The sequence below is a fragment of the Euprymna scolopes genome, chromosome 45 (genome assembly GCF_053919585.1).
Source record: "Euprymna scolopes isolate OS-2025 chromosome 45, ASM5391958v1, whole genome shotgun sequence".
NCBI lineage: Eukaryota > Metazoa > Mollusca > Cephalopoda > Sepiida > Sepiolidae > Euprymna > Euprymna scolopes.
In genome coordinates, this window is record NC_136526.1 from 45,543,280 (window position 1) to 45,570,422 (window position 27,143).

The 27,143-nt window shown below is 32.0% G+C and overlaps 1 protein-coding gene across 9 annotated transcripts in view; it reads left to right on the forward strand.

Annotated features, from left to right (window-relative positions):
- The window catches only part of LOC145269516 (uncharacterized), a 962,295-nt gene that overhangs the window by 227,400 nt on the left and 707,752 nt on the right, over positions 1 to 27,143 (forward strand). For 7 of the 9 annotated variants that reach the window (XR_013865075.1, XM_080125267.1, XM_080125266.1 and 4 more), the window contains exon 2: positions 24,607 to 24,729. The exons of the other annotated variants lie outside the window; for them this stretch is intronic. The gene's annotated coding sequence lies outside the window, so the exon portion shown is untranslated. The remainder of the gene's footprint in view (positions 1 to 24,606; positions 24,730 to 27,143) is intronic. 9 annotated transcript variants of the gene reach the window in all.

Consider the following 27,143-nt stretch of genomic DNA (forward strand, 5'->3'; position numbering starts at 1 on the left):
GAGCCCAAAACAAATATGAAGGGGTCAAAATTGGGGTCAAAGTTAAAAAAAAAATGTGACCTGTTCGGTCTCTACCAAATTACTCAGCCAATTTTTGGTCTAAACATTTGAAATTTTACATCAAGTGTATTCAGACATGCGGCAAGCCTTTTAATCAGTTTTGGAGCGAGAACTTGGCTACCAAGATGTCAAAGTTGAAAGAGTTGACCTTTGTTGACTCTACCAAACTCCTCCGCCAATTTTTAGTCTAACCACTTAATAACCTTGGAAAATGTACGCTGAACAAACCTCCACGTTTTTATGCCAAGTTCCCTCTTGTATTATCGCCCCCCCCTCTGTTTATTTTAAAAGTATTTACTTTTACAAATGTTTTACGATGAAATGACCAGAATTGTAGCCTTTCAATTGAAAATCCCCCCGAACCACTCGATTAACTAATACAGCCACTCCCTTAACTCTAAACCAATATACTGGAATGTTATCTACTTCTGATTGCTATTTGCTCTGACCGCTTGCTTTTGAAATTCCATTTCTGCTCCCTGTTTTTCCGAAGCATCGACATTCATAAACTTAAGTGAAATTTAAACAAACACCTTGCTGCCTAACTCACAACCTGATCGGGCCTTATACATTTTTCTCTTAGTGGCTCAGCTCCATACGCTACCTTAACTGGCTTTTGCGGGGGGGGTATAAAAGGTTATTCTTTAAAATAAATGTATGTATAATTTTCTTTTTTCTCTACGGCATCGTTTTTTTTTGTGTTTACACCAATAAATACAATTCAGAAAGCGGCAAATAACGTAGGAAAGAAATAAAAACGTTTGTCCGTGTGGCACACCAGACAAAAGGGAAACACACTTTCTTCATAGCCGCTGATGTCTGGCAGTTGATCTTTTCTTTCGGCACAAAGTTATATTTTGCATAACTTTGCCTCATGACTGTGACTTTCTCAGAATTTGCACGCATTTCTATTTAGCTTCTACACCTTCGTTAGTTGATCTCTTGGCCTTCGGGTCAAGATCAAAGTGTAGCATCTGTTCCGGCAGATACTGCAAGCAAAGACCATATGTGGGGGCGACCCCACATATAAGACCTTGGTCAATGTAGGGGCAACCCTTCATACCAATTGTCACTATCCAGCTCCCCTACTCTCCGAGGAGTTGGTCCCCATTTCCCCTTCACTCCTCACATTAAAAATCGGCCTTGTGCCTAATTTGCTCGGTGGGGGAGCAAATAAATACTATCTGTTCCGGCAGATGCTGCAAGCAAGGACCAGATGTGGGGGCAACCCCACATAGCTGACCTTTAACCAGCTCCCATTTCCCACCTCTCGGGAGCTGGTACCCTTTTTCCCTTCCCCCTCCCTTCACTCCTCACATTAAAAATTGGCCTTGTGCCTAATTTGCTCGGTGGGGGAGCAAATAAATACCATCTGTTCTTCAGATGCTGCACTTCAATTTCTTGTTCTCTTTCGGTGGAGGAGCAGTCCTTCACGACTGAGACAATTTTTGTATTTTTGTACCTTTTCTCCACGTTAAAAAAACGACCCTGGTGTCTAACTCTGTCCCGTGGGGAGGCATTGTAAATAGGTACTTAATTCTTTCATGACCTGTAGAGACAAAACCTCTTCTTAGCCAACCTCCGGTCAGTCTTAATTGACTACCATTCTCTCTTTAACTGCCAACTCTCTCTCTCTTTGGCGGTACTGTGTTTCTTGAATATATAACGCGTTTCTTTCTTCGTCATCTGACGACAGGATGTAAGGTTAATCTTATGGTTTTGGTAAACTGTACTTTTATTTATATTATTTAATTAGAATTCATTATTTAGATTAAGTTATTTATTGCGGACTATTCTCCTCATCTTTCTTAGTTGTTGTTTCACGACGTTTCGGCCAACTATTCCTCTGGCCTTCGTCAGGTGGTAACCACGACGGGATAGGAACTTTGGTTCTCCACACTGCATTCTTAGCAATTACTGCCTTCCATAGTTGTTGTCATCTCACCACGTTTAGGCCAAGTAAGACTCTGGCCGGCTTTGGGTAGGATTGAAACTGCTATCTTCAGACAATTCTCACCTGAAACCGTAGAGATTCAAAGTCTCTATCAACTACGCCTTTAATTTATTTATTGCGGACTATTATTCTCATATATATTACTTGTTGTTTCGCGAGGTTTCGGCCAACTATTGCTCTGGCCTTCGTCAGGTGGTAACCGCGATGGGATAAGAACTCCGAATCTCCTAACTGCATTCTCAGCAATTATTGCCATCCATAGTTTTTATAAATAAAATTAATAAATAATACTCATCTCAATAATGAATTCCGATTGAATAATATATATTGCCATTCGGTACGGACCCATGGAAGATAAGATAATAAATAAACATTGATTTATGAGACCAAAAAGTCCAACCTAGATCGCCATTTAGGCCCTGTAGCACAGTGGATAGAGATGTTGAATTTCTACGGTTCCAGGTGAGAATTGTCTGAAAATAGCGGTTTCAATCCTACCCAAGGCTTATCAGAGGAGTTTGGTAGAGTTCTCAAAGGTCAAATCGTTGAATTTTGAACCCTTAACAGCGAAATTTCTGGCCGAAACCCGATCACATCGATTTTCCCAAATCTCAGTACTCTGTATATCAAATTTCGAGTCTGTAGACTAAAAATTGACAGAGTTATTGCGTAGGGAAATGTACACAGACACACACACACACACGTTCACTTTTATAGATATATAGATATATTAGATAGCGGTTTCCATCCTACCTAATGCCGTCAAGAGGCTTACTTGGCCAAAACGTGGTGAGACGACAACAACTATGGATGGCAGTAATTGCTGAGAATGCAGTTAGGAGATTCAGAGTTCCTACACCGTCGCAGTTACCACCTGACGAATGCCAGACGAATAGTTGGCCGAAACGTCGTGAAACAACAACTAAGAAAGATGAGAATAATAATCCGCAATAAATAAATTAATATGTAATTTTATTGTTTCGCTTAACCAAAATTCCTTTCTTTTATCATATAATCCTTTAATTGTAAATATTTTTATTGTTTTAAACTATTTAGTTGGTTGGTTGTTTTTGTTTTACGGCATATCAACCTTTTTCAGGTTATTTAATGCCGAATCTAGTTATTTTGAGGGACGATTTTTAATGGAGTATATATATATTTTTTTTTTCAAGTCAGATTCTATTTAACCCATAGTTGGGACCCTAACAGGTACTACCACTCCGGGTCAGAGTGGACCTGTGAGCAATGGCAATTAAAGGGTGGCTCCACACTCCCCAAAGCCCGCAAGCTGTGGCCTCACCATCGGATATAGTTTTAGGTCATATCCAGGACCATTGTACACAGGGTTCTTTTTAAATTTGTTTATAAAGGCCAATTTTTTTTCAGATATGAGAGTATTGTGTGGGGATTGTTTTTATCAAATAACTCTTTAATATTGTTTTCTTTGTAGAATCGATTTCTTACTGTTTGCAAAATCAGTACATTCAATTAATATGTGTTTGATTGTGAGTGGTGTTTGATATACAGATGGGTTGGCTTTCTTTTTTAAGGAGATATGAGTGGGTTAAGTGAGTATGGCCTATTTTTATTCTTGTTAGTTTGTCTATTTACTTTCTCATTTCAATAACATTTATCTGCCATTGAAAAAACCCATTTCATTAACAACAAACTGATGCGGTGCCTCCAATAAGCTTCCAGACTTTTTTCGTATGGGCACTTTTCATTGATAGTACACATGAAAGTTATGTCCCTTTTAAGTAATCTTCTGCAATTCACTTGATTTATTGTTCTAACAACTTCTACAAAGTCCCATGGAAGTCCGCTTATGAGAGCATGTCAATGACGATCGTCCCAGTCCCTTTCATCTCCTCAATTGTCTCATAACGGCAGCCTCTAAGGTTTTCCTTGAGCTTAGGGAATAGCCGAAAGTCACAGGGAGCAAGGTCTGGATTAAGAGGAGAGTGGCCAACTGTCTTGATGCCCATCTTATTAAAATTGACTGTGATTTTCTCTGGGCATCTTGGGACAAACTTCACGCAAATCTTCCGCATCTTCAGTTCCTCACGAATAATTGTGTGTACAGTTCCCACACTGACAACAAACTGTGCACTTATTGTCTCTATAGGAACATGATGGTCCTTATCCATGATATTCTTTATCAACTTTGGTGTTGACTTCCTTAGTCTTCCCACAAACCTCATCATCTTTCATAGACTCTCTGCCTTCCTTGAATCTCTTATGCCACTCCGAAACGGATGCTCAATTCATGCAAGATGATCTAAAAGCAGTCTGAAGCATTCCGTACGTTTTTTTTTTTTTTTTTTTTTTTTTTACATTTTTCCCCAATTTTAAAACAGAATTTTATTGCATATCGTTCTTCTAAAGTGCCATTACGTACATATTGCATTTTTGAAATTCACCAGCTGTGACAATCAAGCTTTAGTAGGGTGTATTCCAATCCTTGCTCTAGCTGTTCATTTGAATCTGAAATCATAATAATTGGTCAGTCATCTCATAAGATCTATAGCAGTTAAATACTGAATTTTCGAGTGTCTGCAACAATTTGAAATGCTCGTACAAAAATGTCTGGAAAATTATTGAATATAACGCAGCGCCATCTTTTGTTTGTTCCGTCGATCCATTGAGTCATCCGGCGTTATCTGGGATTCACAATATTAAACAATAGCGAGGGAACTCGACGGCACGATCCCAGCACTAGCAGTGTCAGAAATTTCGTGAAAATAGTGAATAATTCCACCCCATCTTTCCAAGCTTATAACTCCTCGAAAAATGTAATTCAAGCCCTAATTTTTTTTTCAATTAAAGGAGCAAGGACCAAGGTTTTATTAAAAAAAAAAAAAAAAACAATGTGTTTTTTTTTTTTTTTAAAAGGTTTTAAACTTCGGACTTTACAGGTAAATTTCTAAAAAAGCGATTTGTTTTTTTGTTTTAAATTTGAATATATTATTTATTGACCTTTTCTCTTCAATTTGTGATATATAAAACTCCACGACATAAATTAATTATTTACTTTTTAATAGACATTTCAAAATGAGAGGCGTGAATTATTCGACCCCCTATCTTTCTAAGCTTATAACTCCTCGAAAAATTTAATTCAAGCCCTAATTTTTTTTCAATTAAAGGAGCAAGGACCAAGGTTTCATTAAAAAAAAAAAAAGACAAAAAGAAACAATGTGTTCTTATAAAATAAGGTTTTAAACTTCGGACTTTACAGGTAAATTTCTAAAAAAGCGATTTTTTTTTTGTTTTAAATTTGAATATATTATTTATTGACCTTTTCTCTTCAATTTGTGATATATAAAACTCCACGACATAAATTAATTATTTACTTTTTAAGAGAAAGTTGAAAATGGGTGACACTTGGGGGGCGTGAATTTAAAAAAAAAACGTTTGTCTAAAATATTATATTCGGTTTATTGGAAAGAACATAAAATTTCACATTGACCCTGAAAATATCGTAAAAATAGAATCAATAGAAAAATTTTGATAGATTTTTAAAATTTAAAAATTGAAAAATATTGAGTTTAAAAATTGAAAAATATTGAGTTCGGAAAATTCATTACTGTTTTAAAAAAAAATATTTTTATTACTTTTAAAACAACTGTAATAGTTTATTTTGGAAGTATAATCCATAAAGAAAATAAATAACCCACTTTTAACAGAGAAATTACGAGATTTTTATATTGTATTCGCAGTTTCGTGTTAGGGGTGTCAAAAATTCCTACAAAAATTCTGATACTGCTATCCCAGCACTTGCCAACCGATTAAAAAGAAAGGAGAAATAGGAGAAGGCAAAGACAACAAAAAGTAGACGGTTTAACCAAAATTCTACGGAACAAGACAGACACAATAACGGTAAAAAAAGAAAGAAACTGCCCTAAAAGGACGAGCAGAATGAGTATATCTTTGTTTGAAAATGAGATTACAATGAAGAATTTCAACAATGAAAAATGTCGAAATGTCTATTCTCATCTGCTTTTTGAATCCTGCTTATAATCGTCGCCTCCCTCCTCCTTTCTTTAAAACGACAGAATGCCATTTCGCTAATGCATTTCCAAGAAGAGCACGCGCCGTTCAATGTTTACGTTATCTTCTCTGGTTGCTCCTCGAAACATACTAAAAAATTACGAAGAAAAAACAATGTCGATTTCCGATCGAAACGCACTCAATCGAATCGCGTTGAAGTTCTAGGCTAACGACAGTTCCAGTGTCACCGTAATCTTTGCATTTTTTTTTTCAGTGTGACTTGGACCCTATTTTATCTCCTCATCTTTGGGAGCAATGTTAAACGTAAGGTCAGTTTTAATGTGGTAAACACACTGTTCCTAAAAAGATATTTTATATTCTGACAAAAGTTTAAAAAATTTTTTAGGGTGTCTCATCTTTGATATCACTACGTTTCATTAAAGAAATCCACTCAATTTTAATTTAATATATATATATATATATATATATATATATATATATATATATATATATATATATATATATATATATATATATATATTAGTCTCAAGAAGCTTTGAAGAAAGGAATACAAAAAACATAAATATAAAGAATGCAATTAAAATTCCCGGATGGAAAAATATATAAACTTAAACCTATCGAAGACTTAGCACCTACATAATGCGACTATTAAAATGTTTATAAGGACCAAAGAGAATTCATTTATATAAGGATGAAGAAAAAAAAAGCCTTTACAAAAATTGTTAAATAGAAATAGACATAGCATTTGCATAAGCCGATTTCGCATTCTTCAATTTTAAAACAGAATTCAACTACATATGGATGAAAAGAGAAAACCTTAACTAAAATTTTGTAAATAGAAAACGGGAATATATATATATATATAGATATATATATATATACACACACATACATAATATAATATATATACACATACATAATATAATATATATATATACACATACATAATATAATATATATATATACACATACATAATATAATATATATACACATACATAATATAATATATATATATACACATACATAATATAATATATATATACACATACATAATATAATATATATATACACATACATAATATAATATATATATATATATACACATACATGATATAATATATATATACACATACATAATATATATATATATATATACACATACATAATATAATGTATATAATATATATATACATACATAATATAATGTATATAATATATATATACATACATAATATAATGTATATAATATATATATATACATAATATAATGTATATAATATAATATACGTATATATACATAATAAAATGTATATAATATAATATATATATATACATAATATAATGTATATATAAATATATATATAATGTAATGTACATAATATAATATATATAAATATACAGTGATGATCATATTTATTGGCACGGTAAAATAAAAGTTAAATTTTGTCTAATAAATTCTAAAAAAGGGATTAAATTAAAGAAAATAACAAAGTATATTATGTATTTTTAACTGGCCTTTCCGATGCAGCAATCGGATTTTAGAAAAAATAAATAACAAAGGAACAACAAACATAATTGCAAAAAAACCCTTGTTCAAAATTATTGGCACGATTTATTTAATAATCAATTGTATAGCCTTTGGCCTTGATTACCTTCCTCAGTCGCTTTTCATAGTTTACAACCAAGTTGTTGCACTCTTCAGTAGTAATTTTAGCCCACTCTTCCTGACAATAATCCTCCAATTGAATAAGATTCTTAGGCTTCCTTTGCATTACCCTCAATTTTAATGTTCTCCATAAATTTTCAATTGGATTAAGGTCTGGGCTTTGTGATGGCCACTCCAAAACATTAATATGATTGTCCTCAAGCCATTTCTTAGTCAGTTTAGCCGAATGCTTTGGGTCATTATCTTGCATGAACCACCAACGACGACCAAGTGAGAGCTCTTTAGCAGAGTCTTTCAGGTTTTCATCCAATATTTTAACATAATCTTCCTTTTTTATGCTACCTGTGACCTTAACAAGTCGCCCTGGTCCAGAGGCAGCAAAGGATCCCCAAAACATCAAACTGCCTCCACCGTGCTTCACTGTGGGTATGGTGTTCTTAGGCAGGAAAGCTTCGCCAGATTTTCTGTAAATATAAGACACTTTATTATGGCCAAATAACTCTATTTTCGTTTCGTCAGTCCATAGAACACGTTTCCAGAATGCAACATCTTTATCAATATGACGTTTTGCAAAGGCTAGCCTCGCTTTCAGGTGCATAGGCTTCAATAAGGGGGTCTTTCTCGGACGACATGCTTTTAAACCAGCTCTCTTCAAAACTCTACCAACTGTATGTCGAGATACATTCACTCCAGAGGTGCTCTGTTCATCAACAATCTCCCCAACAGAGATCCTTGGGTTTTGTTTTACTTGTCGAACAATTTTCCGTTCATCTCTTGGGGAAAGAATCCGTTTTCTCCCTCTACCCTCTAAACTCATAACGTGGCCTTGCGATTTGAACTTGTTTATTATGGCTCTAACAGTGGATTTGGGAAGGTTTAGCTTCTTTGAAATCTTATCATAGCCCTCCCCATTGGTATGGCACGCTACAACAAGCTTCCTGACGTCTTCGCTGTGTTCCTTAGTTTTAACCATGGCGATTGAAAATTATAATTTAGTCACTTATAATAGTTTAAATAAGTTCATATAAAAATTATCTGAAAAAAATTATTCACTGAATAAGCATTAAACAAGCATAATATGGCTATAAAAAAGTTCAGAAAGCACGTAAACCGGAAATTGATTGATATCATACTGATACTAAAAGAAAAACAAAGCCGTGCCAATAATTTTGAACAAGGGTTTTTTGCAATTATGTTTGTTGTTCCTTTGTTATTTATTTTTTCTAAAATCCGATTGCTGCATCGGAAAGGCCAGTTAAAAATACATAATATACTTTGTTATTTTCTTTAATTTAATCCCTTTTTTAGAATTTATTAGACAAAATTTAACTTTTATTTTACCGTGCCAATAAATATGATCATCACTGTATATATATAATATAATGCGCATAATATATATATAAATATATATATAATATATATAAATATATATATAATATAATGTATATAATATATATATATAAATATATATATAATATAATGTATATAATATATACATAAATATATATATATATACATATGTATATATAATATAATGTATATATAATATAATGTATATATAATATAATGTATATATAAATATATATACATATGTATATATATAATATAATATATATACATATGTATATATAATTTAATATATATATACATATGTATATATATACATATATGTACACATATATATATGTGTATATATACGTATGTATATATATGTATATATGTGTATATATATGTATATATGTGTATGTGTATATATATGTATATATATGTGTATATATATATGTATATATATGTGTGTATATATATGTATATATGTGTGTATATATATGTGTATATATATATGTATATATATGTGTATATATATGTGTATATATATGTGTATATATATATGTATATATATACATATGTGTATATATATATGTATATATACATATGTATATATATACATATGTATATATATACACATGTATATATATACATATATATACATATGTATATATTTACATATGTATACATAGCTATACATGTATACATATATATATATATATGTATATAAATACATATGTATATATACATATGTATATACATGTATATATATATACATGTGTATATATACATGTGTATATATACATATGTATATATATAATCATATGTATATATATATACTATAATATATATAATCATATGTATATATATACTATAATATATATAATCATATGCATATATATACTATAATATATATAATCATATGCATATATAATATAATATATATAATCATATGCATATATATATACTATAATATATATAATCATATGCATATATAATATAATATATATAATCATATGCATATATATATAATATAATATATATTATCATATGTATATATATATACTATAATATATATAATCATATGCATATATATATAATATAATATATATACATATGTATATACATATGTATATATATAATATAATATGTATATACATATATATATATAATATAACATATATACATATGTATATAATATACATATGTATATATATAAGATAATATATATACTTATCTATATATGATATATATACTTATATATATAATATATATACTTATGTATATATATAATATAATACATATACATATGTATATATAATATATATATACATATGTATATATTATATGATATATATACATATGTATATATAATATATATATACATATGTATATATAATATAATATATATATACATATGTATATATAATATAATATATATACATATGTATATATAATATAATATATATACATATATATAATATAATACATATACATATATATAATATATATACATATGTATATATAATATAATATATATGCATATGCATATATATAATATAATGTATACACATATGTATATATATAATATAATGTATACACATATGTATATATATGATATATATATACATAGGTATATCTATAATGTATACACATATGTATATATATTATATAATATATATATACATATGTGTATATATAATATAATATATATATACATATGTGTATATATATGTATATATACATATGTATATATATAATGTATATACATATGTATATATATAATGTATACACATATGTATATATATAATATCATATAATATATATACATATGTGTATATATAATATATATATATACATATGTGTATATATATATGTATATATACATATGTGTATATATAATTATAACAGTACCGTTTTTTTGTATGGTTAAGTGTTAATTTTACTTCTTTAGAACTGTTTTAAAGCTTCACCGGTCACTCATTTTGCGACCAAATTTCAAACAATTTTTACAGTTCATAGGTCACCTTCTCGGTTATATTTTGAAATAAAAAATGTCAATTTTCTTTCATTAAAACAAAAGTTCAAGTAAAATTACTCGTGTTCAAAAGTCTTCAGAATTAGTAAGGAACATGGGAGACGGCTGTTTCTGATTTAATGTTGATTATCATAGCAACTTTTTCAACATTGATGTTGTAGAAACGATTTCTTCTGATTGGCTGTTAGTTACCATAGAAACTTATTCATCTTCGACACCTTCATAAATCATAGCGAAATTTGTTTGGGTTATATAGAGAGAGTTAGCAAAAAAATATGCTCTTTGCCGTGGTTGGGCTGATAATATTTTGCTTACGACAGTGCCCGTTAATTCTGTTTCTCTCTTTTTTGTCCATTTTCTGTTAATTTTTTTTTTAATTTATTGAATTTAAGAAGTTGATGATAATTTTTATGGATTGTTTACAATGCGTATTATATTGAGCACAAAAAAGAAAATATTATTAGGTTGGTGCAAAAATAATATCGTTTTTATATATAGTTGAACGTAAATAAAAAACGTTATTATTTTGCACCAACCTAATATTTCAGAGCAAACCTTGGAAAAATCATGGATTACATAGAAAAATGCGAGCATGAAAAGTAATTTAAACTCCTCGGCCTTACGTTCACAGAAAACATGAGTTGAAACAATTACATTGAGAGCATTGGCAGGACCGCTGCGAAGAAGGTAGGTTCTCTCTACCGTGCTAGAAAGCTACTAACGCCCGAAAGTATCCTGTACCTCTATAAGGTCACCATTCGCCCATGTATGGAGTATTGTTGTCATATTTGGGCTGGTGCATCTGCTACTAGTCTCTCGCTCTTGGACAAGGTCCAAAGAGAGTCGCCAACCTGAAAGGTCTTGAACTGTCATCTAAACTTCAGCCTCTGTCCCATCGACGAAATGTTGCATCCCTCTGCCTGTTCTACAAGTACTTTAACGGTGAATACTCTGACGAACTGCAAGCATTTATACCCCCTCGACGTAAATACCCCCGACATACCCGACAAGCAGCTAAATCCCACCCTTTCACAGTAGAGATCCCTAGATGTAAGAGAGCCTTCTACTCCAGTAGTTTATTCCCCGGAACCGCTAGACTTTGGAATTCCCTTCCGGGTCCCTTCTTCCCCAATTGTACTAACATGCAGAAGTTCAAGTGTAACGTAAACAGACATCTTGCTGCTCAACTTCCTACATAGTACCCCTGTAGCTTATGTCCCTGATAGTAGCCCCTACATCAAAGTGGCAATTTGGCTTGTTTTGGGTGAGAATGTCATAAAAAATATCATTAAGATTAAACTTAGAAAAATAAAAGGACTAGTTGTTAAAACTGGGAAAGAAAAAGACAAGATATTCTAGTAAAAAATATAATAATTTTAGATAATCTGTAATAGCAGGAAGTAATATATAGTGACAATTAGTGACATTGTATAAGAAGTGAGATTTAAGGATTTTAAAAATCCATACTACGTTTGCTCGGATAATGTACCTGGTAATATTCAATTGTAAGTGACACTCTTCTGTGTGTTGATGGTTCAATCCTGTGTGCGGGCGACACTAAAAGTACAATTGCAAATAAATTAGCACTTCTACTTTGTGGCAGACGCAACGAGAACACACACTCTCTGTAAATTAGATATAGGGGTTCGTCCCAAATAACTTGCAGATTCCCAAGTTCGACAGAAAAGCCTACTGAAGGAGGTCGGATGTTGCATAGGCCGGAACGTCACGAAAATCACACTCAAGATGATTCGCGAGTTCGACAGAAAGCGTACTGAAGGAGGTCAGGTGTTGCATAGGCCGAAACGACACGAAAATCACACTCAAGATGATTCCCGAGTTCGAAAGAAAGCGTACTGAAGGAGGTCAGGTGTTGCATAGGCCGGAACGTCACGAAAATCACACTCAAGATGATTCCCGAGTTCGACAGAAAGCCTACTGAAGGAGGTCAGGTGTTGCATAGGCCGAAACGTCAGAAAATAACACTCAAGATGATTCCCGAGTTCGACAGAAAGCGTACTGAAGGAGGTCAGGTGTTGCATAGGCCGGAACGTCACGAATATCACACTCAAGATGATTCCCGAGTTCGACAGAAAGCGTACTGAAGGAGGTCAGGTGTTGCATAGGCCGAAACGTCACGAAAATCACACTCAAGATGATTCCCGAGTTCAACAGAAAGCCTACTGAAGGAGGCCAGGTGTTGCATAGGCCGAAACGTCACGAAAATCACACTCAAGATGATTCCCGAGTTAAACAGAAAGCCTACTGAAGGAGGTCAGGTGTTGCATAGGCCGGAACGTCACGAAAATCACACTCAAGATGATTCGCGAGTTCGACAGAAAGCCTACTGAAGGAGGTCAGGTGTTGCATAGGCCGGAACGTCACGAAAATCACACTCAAGATGATTCGCGAGTTCGACAGAAAGCCTACTGAAGGAGGTCAGGTGTTGCATAGGCCGGAACGTCACGAAAATCACACTCAAGATGATTCCCGAGTTCGACAGAAAGTGTACTGAAGGAGGTCAGGTGTTGCATAGGCCGGAACGTCACGAAAATCACACTCAAGATGATTCCCGAGTTCGACAGAAAGCGTACTGAAGGAGGTCAGGTGTTGCATAGGCCGAAACGTCACGAAAATCACACTCAAGATGGTTCCCGAGTTCGACAGAAAGCGTACTGAAGGAGGTCAGGTGTTGCATAGGCCGAAACGACACGAAAATCACACTCAAGATGATTCCCGAGTTCGACAGAAAGCCTACTGAAGGAGGTCAGGTGTTGCATAGGCCGGAACGTCACGAAAATCACACTCAAGATGATTCGCGAGTTCGACAGAAAGCGTACTGAAGGAGGTCAGGTGTTGCATAGGCCGGAACGTCACGAAAATCACACTCAAGATGATTCCCGAGTTCAACAGAAAGCCTACTGAAGGAGGTCAGGTGTTGCATAGGCCGGAACGTCACGAATATCACACTCAAGATGATTCCCGAGTTCGACAGAAAGCGTACTGAAGGATGTCAGGTGTTGCATAGGCCGGAACGTCACGAAAATCACACTCAAGATGATTCCCGAGTTCAACAGAAAGCCTACTGAAGGAGGTCAGGTGTGTCATAGGCCGGAACGTCACTAAAATCACACTCAAGATGATTCCCGAGTTCGACAGAAAGCGTACTGAAGGAGGTCAGGTGTTGCATAGGCCGGAACGTCACGAAAATCACACTCAAGATGATTCCCGAGTTCGACAGAAAGCCTACTGAAGGAGGTCAGGTGTTGCATAGGCCGAAACGACACGAAAATCACACTCAAGATGATTCGCGAGTTCGACAGAAAGCGTACTGAAGGAGGTTAGGTGTTGCATAGGCCGAAACGTCACGAAAAATCACACTCAAGATGAGGATAGTAGTCCGATTAATCCAATATGAACATCGCATATAATAATGAAGTTAAGCCATGGATTTTTCTAAAACTTCGATCGCCATTCTTCCAATTTGATTCCTTTTTATTTAAGCGTTCATTGTTCCGTTTCTTCCCAATTTTTATTTCTTGTATTTTTCTATTTATACTTTCATTTAATTTATATAATTATTTTAGTATTTACTTAGTCCTGTCTTTTTTTTATACGTGTGTTTTGATCGTCTTCGTATTCTACTCGTTTAAAACCGACATCCTCCATTTTGTTTTACCCCGCATTTATTTGGATTTATTTAAAATCTCATTGCTTCCTCTTCGTTCGTTCATTAACTCATCTAATTTGTTGCCACCCACTGATTGCGCTAAGTAAGTCTTCGTGCAAACTTCATTATTTCCCAGCATGCATTGTTGTGTGCTCCATTCCGATGGCGTAATCAAATCTTTCGCGTTTATGAACGTTGTAGATTGCAGCTATTATTATATTGTATTTTGTCAAGGTTTATATCTGTCTCTCTCTCTCACTCTCTGTCTCTCTGTCTCTCTCCCGTATCGTCGGTGTTATTTTGACTGTCTCTCTATCACAACTTATCACTGTCTCTCCGTTTGTCTTTTTCTCAACCTCACTCTGTATTTCTGTCAATATATATATACTAGCAAAAGTACCCGTCGTTGACTGGGTTCAAAATTTTTTTAATGAACCACCGTTCTGCCAGATCAAACATACCCATTCCTGTGTCTCAATACATCTTCTATCATTATATGTAATCAGTTTTTTAAAATAGTCAACCATATAGGAGCCTATTCATGACCACACACACACACACACACACACACACACACACACACACACACACACACATTCAGCTTTATATTATATATATATATATATATATATATATATATATATATATATATATAGTCATCCGCATACAGTACTGTTTCGCTGTTTCACAACTCATCAGTGCGGCTGGACAGGCAACTACTTCAAGCCAGGATTGAAACCCGACCGCCTGTACGACAGTCAAGGCTCCTAATCATTACGCTAATGTGCAAGTCGTGAATTAACGATGTTTTGACATCGTCCGAAATACCTAAGCTCGATTTGTTTACACAAAGAGCATCGTTTAATACGCTAATAGTAATTTGTGTATCACTTCTCAATATGCTCAACTCAAGATAAGGAGCATTTTATATATATATATATATATATATATATATATATATATATATATATATATATATATATATATATATATATATATATATGAGATAGAGATATGTAGTTTGCTTGAAGCATTGTATGGGATAGGTATGTAGTAGAGATTTAAAAGGCTATCACAATGCGAGGAATGAGATATAGTCGGTGTTGATGGGAAAAGACGAGAACAAGTGGCGATTTACAAATCAATAAGTACATACATATATGTCTATATATATATATATATATATATATATATATATATATATATATATTCAATTGTATTTAGTACAAATGTCTTACTTGTTATGTCTGTGACATATCCATTATATTTCGGGAAAAATTCCCCTTTTCAAATAGTTGATGTGACAGATCGATTCAAAGCATGCCGGATAAGGCCGAATAGCTTTGAGGAGAAATTTATTAATCAAAGAAAAAACAAATTCCAAAAGCAAATATAAATATAGTTATTTATATTCTAATCCCAACCAAATTAAAAAGCTCAATACATTCACGGAATATAGTAGAGCTTACGATAAATAATAATAAAAAAAACAGAGCTGTAAAGTAAAAATTAACAAAAAGTTTTTATTATTTGGCAGAATACTCCAAAGCTGGTAGCTAGGTGCTCCTTAGTCCGCAGAGTTTCAAAAAATGGAAATTCTCCCATCAGAGGGAAAACATTTAGCAAAATAATCAGATAGTCACGCTAAAAATTTTAATATTTTTTATGTATTTGCTGGTTGCTTCATAGGATGGAACTGAAAGTTTTATGATTTGTAGTCACAAAATTTAAAAAAAACATAAGAATATAAATATGGAAAACAGCTCATGCGGACAGTTCATACAAAGTTCAACATTGAAATAAAAATAACCATTATATATATATATATATATATATATATATATATATATATATATATATATATATATATATATATATATCACACACACACACATAAATTTTACTATTTTATTTTATCACATACATTAATATAGGAAGATATAATTTTATACGTAATTTTTCAGTATTTACTTCAAGTGCTCACTACATAAATAGAGATAGGTAGTAAGCTATGAATATATATAATGCAATTAAGCTATACAGAATATTCTGCGTTTCGTCCTCGTGAGAATTCGTCAGGCTTATATTCTGAGTAGCTTAATTGCCATATATACAGGGTTTTGAACTTTAATAGCTTCTTTATTTTTGATGATAGCTTTTTGTAATTTTAACACAATCTGACTACAACATTGGGAATTTTTTTCAATTCTTGCAGAGTTCGCAGTTTGTTTATGTACGTTCTTTCTTAAAGATATTCCGGCAAGAAAAATCCGGGCCTAGGAGAGATAATATGTGAAGCTGAAAATGAACAACATTTAAAATAAATTATTTTTGATAAACAAAGATTGTTTGAATTTTGAATTTAAAAAAAAAAAAAAAAATTCAAAATGTCTTAGTCAGATTGTGTTTGAGGGGAGCTGACATTAAACCGGCCTTGTGTCACATTTTGTTTCGTGGGAAACAAATAAATAACCAGTTGATATCTGGTGGACCAACCTAGATTGTTCGTCACCCATGATAAACAACCCGCCTATTGCATGCTTTGCAATCCATGATGTTACTTTATTTTTGCATTCTGTTTTTCTTTGCAACTTTGGTTATAACTAGGGCTGTGACAAGCATATTCTTTTACAAAAGAATATTCTTTGCATATATTTCGTTAGAGAATATTCTTTTAACAAAAAGCATATTCTTTTTTTTTAAGAATATTCCTTTAACAAAAAGCCCATTCTCTTAAAAAAAAAGAATATGTAAAATATTTATGGAATAAGTTGTTCCGAAAATATGTTGAAATGAATATTTGCATACGAGTCTTAATTTTACGAAGTTTTCTTTTTTTATATAAATTAAATTAAACATGGTAAAACCTTCGTAGTTGTGAATTTACAATAACCTTTGGTTCCTAATGAGATCCATTCTATTAGAGGATTATATTAGGGATGAAATATCCGCGTATTCTTTTTGCCCTAGGTCTCCAGGGCCGATATATCGGCCCCGTAGTGTCCAAAGGATTGTAACTACAATTTGTATCGAAAAAATAACCAGGTTTTAATATGGTCCAGTAATCTCTTACGATTGGAACGAGTTTTTCTCATTATAAGGCTATTTTAGCGGACAACCAAAGAAGCTTTAATTTTGATAATTTAAAGACTAATTTAATTATAAAATGCAATAAATAAAATATTTAAGTTCCATAGAGTGTTCAATTGTTCACAGTATGTAAACAGTATATACATTAATGAGTAGGGCAATGTCAAGAATATTTTTAATAAAAAACAATTCTTTACATATATTGGGTTAGAGAATATTCTTTTGATAAAAACCATTTCCTTAAAAAAAAGAATATGCTTTTTAAAAAAGAATATGCAAAATATTTATGGAATAAGTTTTGTTTTGCCAAAAATATGCTGAAAGAAAATATTTGAATAAGAGTTTTTAATTTATTCATTTTTTTTTAGATGAATTAAACGTGGTATAACCCTAACAGATGTGAATTTACATAAAAAAGGGTCTAAAATTTGGTCTGTTGAAAAAGAGTGATATTATAGGCATATATATAAATATGTACAGACATCTCGTCCTTGTAGATACTCAAAGCGTGTTAGTACCGAGGACGAATTTACAAGATCTAAAAAACTAAACAAAAAATGCCGAAAATAATTAGCACTCCTGCTGAACGGATGGCAAGATATGCCGATGAATTTGAAGATTACCAGTTAACTGGCAATTGCTTAAGCTGCAAATACTGCAATATCCAGGTAGGAACAAACTTTAATACATAAAATTTGTAATATAGTTGACTAATAGATTGGCGTTGTTATAGTAGTTTTGTTTTTGAAATTCTATAACGGTAAATCTAGCTGTATTAAACTTTGAGTGAACGTTGAAATTTACAATTTATTTTATCTACTTTTTACGTTAATTAATAAATGTTAATCGGCTTCAAATAACTTTTTCCACCCTTCCTTTAAATGCATATATTACCATTAAATAATTGATTTTTATTTTTACAGATCAAAAGTTGTAAAAAATCTCTAATAAAACAGCATTTAAAAACCAACGCACATCTGGCAAAAAAGACCTACACGGCAACGTTAGGCGAAGTTCCTACTGCAGCAACTGATTTAGGAGCCAGTAGGAATAATTTGTTCAACGCTGACTTATGCAAAGCGTTGATTGCAGCGGATATTCCGTTTCATAAACTGAACAATAATGTGTTCAAAGACTTTCTTCATAGGTACACACATAGAAATATTCCAAATCAGACTGCACTAAGAAAATATTACGTTAGTGAAGTGTACGAAGCTAAAGTGAAGTCACTCAGAGAAAAAGCTGCTGGAATTAAACTGTGGGTCTCGATTGATGAAACCACTGATGTAGAGCAGCGTTTTATTGCTTGCTTCGTGTTTGGCATTCTTGGGGTAGAAGAGGAACGCAGCAAGTGCTATTTGGGAAATATTGCATGTCTGCCAAAAGTTAATCATTCTACAATTGCTGCTTTTTTTTTTTTTTTTTTTTTTTTTTAACGATTCGTTGCAGTTTTTGTGGCCGCAGCAAGTCCTTTATAATAATGTGCTCCTTGTAACCACTGATGCAGCTGCATATATGTCCAAAGCTATGAATGCTCTTCAGGTTTTATACCCGAAAATGGTGCACGTTACTTGTTTGGCCCATGGCTTGCACAGGGTTGCGGAATTAGTCAGGCAGGCCCACCCAAAAGTAAATAAACTGATTTCAACTGTAAAAGTATATTTTTAAAAGCACCCAATCGGATCGAAAAGTTTAGGGAACTAGCCCCAGGAGTGCCCCTTCCACCGAGTCCCATTGTAACAAGATGGGGTACGTGGTTAGATGTAGCGCATTATTACGCCAAACATTTGCCCGAAATTACTCCTGTCATAATGTCTCTAGATTCAACAGAGGCCCAAAGTATATTGGAGTCCAAAAAACTGTTGGATGAGGAATCACTGCCATTTGATCTCGGCTTTATCGCCAACAGTTTTTCCATTTTAACAAAAAATATTGCAAAGTTGGAGACTAAAGGGCTGAGTCTTTCAAAATCTATTGAATTAATTAGAGAGGTCGAAATGACACTTGAAGAGATGGATGACTCCCAATTTCGTAAAAAGATGAAGAATGTCATTTCAAAGAACAAAGGTTTTGCTACTTTAAAACGTCTCGATGCACTTATTATTGAAAATGAAGGAAATTTGGATGGCATAGATCATTTAAAAGTTTTAAGTACCGAAGAAATGGCCAGCTTGAAATATGCCCCAGTAGTCTCATGCGACGTGGAACGAGTTTTTTCCCAGTATAAGACCGTTTTAGCAGACAACCGCAGAAGTTTCAATTTTGAGAACTTAAAAACGCATTTAATTGTAAAATGCAATGAATAAAATATTTGTTTAAGTTTGATAGTGTTTAATTGTTAGAAGTATTTATAGCATAAAAATAAATGTTTTTTCTATATATTTTCTTGCGTTTTCGGCATTAACTGAAGCTTTTACAAAATCATCAATAGAATTTATAAAAAAACAAATAATTAACCCTTTCGACCCTAACATTGCAAAATTACCAACTACTCAACTATACCCGTTCTATTAAAATACTATAGTAAGGCCGAAATATCTGTAGGTCTTCTTTTAACTTAAATCCCCATGGCCGATATATCGGCCCATTGGAATCGAAAGGGTTAATATTGTTGCAAACGTAAATCTAAGGTACCTAGCATAAATATATTCGCTTGAAGTACAGTGAAAATATGTGATTTATAAAAATAAATATACGGTAGCCAGAGAGAATATTCCGTCTCAAAGCAGCATATTCTTTTTAAAAAGAATATTCCTATGCAAAAAAAGCATATTCTTTTTAAAAAAAAAGAATATTCCCGTGTAAAAAAAAGCATATTCTCGAGCATATTCTTAAAGAATATTCCCGGCATATAAAAACAATATAGAGCATATTTGAAAGAGAATATTGTCACAGCCCTAGTTATAACAGTATTGTAACTTTATTCTCTTGCTAAGAATATGACTACCCGCTCAGGTTTATTCATTCACTTGAAAACTACTGTTAACTTTTTTCTGATATTATGAATTTATTCCCCTGCAGAAGACACAATTACTCAAGTAAGAATTATGTATTTTTTTAGAAACAACTGTTAACTTGTTTCGAATATCGTGCCTTTATTTCCCTGCCAAGCACAAGAAATCATCAAAAATAAAGAATCTATTTAAGTTTAAAACCCTTCAGTGACTTTTTTTAAACACCGTGTATTTTCATAACTTACTATATTGATGAGTTGTGATACAACGAAACAGGACCGTATGTCGATGACTACAATTATATTTTAAGCCCCCCTCTTTGGGTAGAGCACGGTCGTAAATAATCTCACCCGCTACTTAATTGGCTGAAAAATGCGAAGCTCTTTGTTTGTTTGTATACAAGCAGGCGGTTTGAGCACTGTAAAAGTGGTGGCGGATGTCTATTTAAATAGACATTCCGACGAGTTACTTGCGGGCGTCGTTTCTGTGGTCGAGTGGGAGAACTGCCTATTGTCAACACGACGGTTCTAGGTTCAATCCCTGGCTTGGAAGAGATGCTAGTCTAGCGGCACTAATGAGTTGTGATACAACGAAACAGGACTGTATGTCGATGACTAATATATATATATATATATATATATATATATATATATATATGCGTGTGTGTGTGTTAAGATTTTTGTTCCTTAGAAGCACTAGTTGAGTTTTATTGGTTGTTTTTGTTTTACGGCATATCAACCCATTTTAGGTCCTTTAATGCCGAATCCAGTGATTGTGAAGAAAATGTTTTTAATAGAATATGCATATATTTTTCCCCCGTTTCTATTTAACCCATAGTTGGGACCCTAACAGGTACTACCATACCGGGTCAGAGTGGGCCTGGGAGCAATGGCAATTAAGGGGTGACTCCACACTCCCCAGAGCCCGCATCGGATATAGTTTAAGGCCATACCTAGGACCCTGGTTGAGTTTGAATAAAATAAAGTACATATTATATACGTTTGAAGCCAAAACAACGCATTATTACAAAATAAACAGACATTTATTTTGTTTGAAATTCATATTTAAATTCATAAATATATTTCGAAGAAAACCTCCATCTTCAGTATGTTTTTCTTTTTTATTTCCGCCATGTTGTTGTTGGAGCAGAGAATCAGCAAGTAGAAGTTCGCTTGTTGTTTTTACGGTAGTTTTTTTTTTTTTTAATTGCGGAACGGTGCGTTTAATGTAATGCTCTTTGTGCAAACACATTCGACGTTTTCACTATGTTTGATCCTTGTAACATCACATACATTTCTTAGCAGCAACCAAATAGCGTAACGGTTAGAAACGCCGCCTATCGCCGAGGCGGTCGAGTTTCAATCCTGGCTTAAGGTAGTTGATAGTCTAGCCACATTAAAGAGCTTTAAGGCAGCAGAATCATTTACCTGTGTAGTTCTATATATATATATATATATATATATATATATATATATATATTGCTATTTCGTATGTGACGTAGGTTTAAATTAAGGCTAGACAATCGAAAAGAGGCATCCCCGACTAAGCTACAAAGGCTATTTTGAATACTGTAAAGGCATAATAAGCTGCTTCTAGTAGCTCCTGCCCATATGTGGCAACAGTACTCCATCATTGGCCGTACCTGGCTTTTATATAATTAGAACCTATATAGGTAGAGCTTCAAAAGGATACAAAAGGAATCCGACGTCTCTGGCAAAAGTTTTAGGCAAACATACATACATACATACATACATACATACATTTTAACAGACAGGGGAGATTTATATTATAGAAGATTACACACATTTGTACTCACACAATAATAATACAATAAAAACAGGTATGATAATTAGTTTCTTTCTACTTGTGCATTCAGAATCTGGACGAGGAATCCAAATACCCCACAAATACATCAAAAACTTTGCAATACCACACATATTTTATATTAAATGCAAAGAAAAAAGACACACAAATATTTTCCAGGATTCAAACACTTTTCTCGTATGCAGACATCTTCTATTACCTACACTCACTAATAATAATTTGCAAAATTCTAAAAAAAAAAAAAAAATAGGAATTTCAGTCATAACAACCACATCTCAAACTATAAAACAAACATTAAAAACAACAAAACAACCATAAAACAAACAAATTTCCAATGCAAGCATATAGACCGTTCCTTGCCCAAATTGTTATCATATATATATATATATATATATATATATATATATATATATATATATACGTTGGTGAAACCCAACGTAACTTAGAGGAAAGGCTCAATAAAAGAAACAGCAATTTTCTGAATGAAATATTCTCTCATTCACTGCAGCATAATCATACGTTTAACTTGAAACAAACAAAAGAAGTTAAATTTATTTCAAATAAACCGCGACGGAGACCTATTGAATCAGTGCTTATCGCAAATTCAAGCACAGTTAAACAATGTGAAGGTTTCTATAATTTATCGCCATTCCTAAATAAACTCCTATTAGAAGAACATAATTTAATTTTAGACACCGGCTAACACTCTCACACTATAGAAACACCTCCTACAATAATTAATACATATAATAATTAATACATATAATCAGTTAATAAATTACAGAACAGAAATACACTGTTAATGTTAGTTACACATCCATATTTGTTAATTATAGCATACATATTTGTTTAAAAAATAATACTATTTGCATCATATCCTTTTTAAATATACTAACGGCTATCTGACGTTATAAAAAAATCTTACTTTCTTTATCAATGCTATGCCCCCCCCTCTTTTTTTAATTTCCAACGACATTTTTCGTTTCTGAAATAGAAAAAAGTAATTCATATCATTACATCAAAAACACATTTTAAAATATTGTATTTTATTATTTTATTTTTTACGAACAATAATAGCAGTGTGAAGGCGCCCAATTATATTAACAGATGACATTTAGTCAGCTACTAGACTACCCGTGACCCGTTGGGTCAGTATGTTATATTACCTATGGAATTAATGTATGAGCGTGATACTTGTGACGTAAAGAAAATAGTCTTTTTGACATAACAGAAACATTTCTATGAAAGTATATTAAAATGAAAAAAAGAATATAGATAGATTTCTATGAGTCGTTCTGTTTATTATAATTGATTTTTTTTTATAATTACAGTTACTGAATTATAAGTTGTTGACCATACTTATAGGTAAATGTGCACTGAACAGATACCATAATACTTATTATAGTTAAATTCCAATTTTGATATCTGCTTTTTTTAACACCGTTCATTTCTGTATTACGTTTAAGTTATTTTAAATCCCATTCTTCCCATGTTAAATAATAACTTCGAAATAATAACGTTAATATTTCAGCGTCTCAATTGTTCTTTTGTTTTTGTTTTTTTTTTCGCGTTTAAATTATCGAAATAAACAATTGTTAATACTGCCTGTTTTTTTTTACATCGTCCATTTCTGTATTACGTTTAAGTTATTTTAACCGCCCACTCTTCCCATGTTAAATAATAATTTCCAAATAATAACGTTAATATTTCATGCGCAACCGGATGTCGTAAACCGGAAAGTGTACACAACTGAATAACTAGCAGTTGGTCAGAACCCCCCCCCCAAAAAAAAACGGTTTTCGTCAAACGGAAATGGAATCATATCGTCATTTCTAGGGCGACAATTTTATCGTATCACCGTGTATATAAAAACATTTTTAAAACTTTATAATCATATGCACATACAAAGTTTAAATAAAGATGTGTGCGTGAGAGTACAAATAATTTATTTCAGTTTATGATTAGTGGCAACGTTCATGAGTTGTTGTTTTTTTTTCCTTGCATTTAAACGGCAGTTATGGAAGAAGACGCCACCATAAAGAAGTTAACGTGACCAGCTGGGAAAGATTTGAATCAGTAGCAACGGTGTTAATACGTACGCAGGCTCATGCGCTTTTGTGTGTCAACCAACCAATCAGGTTTGTATTTGCCATTTAGACCATATGAAATGTACAACTGTTCATCACCATTCGCTACCGATTTCTCTCTATTTAGTATGCAAACATTTCTTCTGACATTTAAATCTTCGTTATCTACATATCTTAGTTTATTAATATCTATCGATCGATCTAGCAGCAGTCATGCGATTCGTCATGTATATTTATTTAGCTATCTCGCAATCTAACTATATATACGTGCTATTTTACGAGTTCTTTTTTTAATAATATTCATTATATATATATATATATATATATATATATGAACAAATGATTAATAAAACATGTAAAAAACATCTTGAAAAAGAGTTTAAAACATATTTAACTTTAAAAAAGGAAGCACAAGATAAGTGGATAGTCCTTAATCCGCGGAGTTTCGAAGAAATACTCTCCTTCTCATCAGAGGGCAGGAATTAGCAAAATGCGGGATCGGAGTTTGCATGTAAAAGTATTTAATGGAACCACAAGTAAGTCACAGATCTTACTTGGTTAAAAAAAAGGGTGAGGTAAGGGGAATAGGAGGTAAAAGAAAAAATGATAAAAAGATTTCACATGAATGGATAGTCCGGTGAAGGGTAAAAAATCCAAGAATGGTAAAATCCAAACACGGTCGAATTAAAAACTTCCAATCCAATAGGTGAGATTACTTTACTTGTAAATATTAACTCTTTAATATTTATAATATATTTTAAGTTTACCATTTTGATTACCTTGGTAAACTTATTGTAATTTTTATTTCTATATATATACATACATATACAAAGAAAAGGACAGAGAGTCTAAAGACGCTTTGAATTAAAAAAGAAAATGTAAAATTAAAAATGAAGAATGCAGTTTAAATTCCCGGAAAAAAGCAACTAACTTTAACCTGTCGTAGACTTGGCACCTACATAATCCGACTTCTAAAAAGTTTCTAATTACAAAAGAGAATTCATTTATATAAGGAGATAAGAAAAAAAAAGTCTACATTAAAATTGTTAAGCAGAAATAGACTTAGCATTTGCATAAGCCGATTTCTCAAAAGGTGTAAATTGTAAAAGATAATTTAACTATATAACGACGAAAAGAGACACCCTTAACTAAAATTTTGTAAATAGAAAACGGCGATCCTCAGCTGCTTACAATGTAGCTGTTTCAGAGATTTAAAATCTTATATATATAAATTTATTCGATTGGCAAAATTGTAGAATAATTGTAAAGAAGTGAACAATAGCGGAAATTCAGTCGACTAAAATAAGATGGAAAACAGAGTGAGGAAAAGGAAAAAAATGGGGGAAATTACATGTAACAAATGTACAATTCAGTAAAAAAAAAAAAAAAAAATAATAATTTTCAGACTTATACCCTTGAAAAGTTAGTCTGAACGAAAAGCGCTTCGGGTGTATTTTAACGATCTTGTTTTTAATCGACTTATTTATTTTATTGAATTGTACATTTGTTACATGTAACTTCCCCCATTTTTATTTCCTTTTCCTCACCCCGTTTTCCATCTTATTTTAGTCGACTGAATTTCCGCTATGGTTCACTTCTTTACAATATATATATATATATATATATATCAGTATAGTTACATTCCAAGATGCAAATATTTGTTTCCCATGCAAGACAGCTCCTCCAGCATGTTAACATTTCGGTACATATTTTACGGATTAGTTTCGTTATGTAGAAACAAACGATTATTATTAAGTCAGTGCCGGCTTAATTCGTGTGTATCCTCTTCAGAAAAATGAGAAATTCTTTGCTTAGATAAAAAAATGCATGATAATAGAATGCTGCAAGTAGAAAAAAAATCTTAGACTCAACATCGTGTGTTTGTTCCGGCAGCCATCTTTGTTCATGTTGTAAAGCTAGACAAGTTTTATTCACTGCATGAATTTAAGTGTTTATTATTATTGTTGTTATTGTTATTATTGTTATTGTTATTACTATTGTTATTATTGTTATTGTTTTTATTATCATTATTATTATTATTATTATTAGTTTTTATTATTATTGTTATTGTTTTTATTATTATTATTGCTTTTATTATTAATTTTAAATTATTTTTATTATCATCGTTATTATTGTTATTATCATTATTATTATTGTTTTTATTATTTTTTATTATTGGTATTATCATCATTATTATTATTATCGTTATTATTATTATCATCATTATTATTATCGTTATTATTATTGTTATTAATATTTATATTTTTATTAATATTTTATTGTTTTTATTATCATTATTATTTTATTTTCATTATTATTTTTATTTTTATTGTTATTATTATTTTTATTAATATTATTATTTTTATTGTTATTATTTTTTATTAATATTATTATTATTATTATTTTGCAAACAAATTACTCACTGTTGTTATTATTAACTTTAATTTATTTGTCTAACATTGACT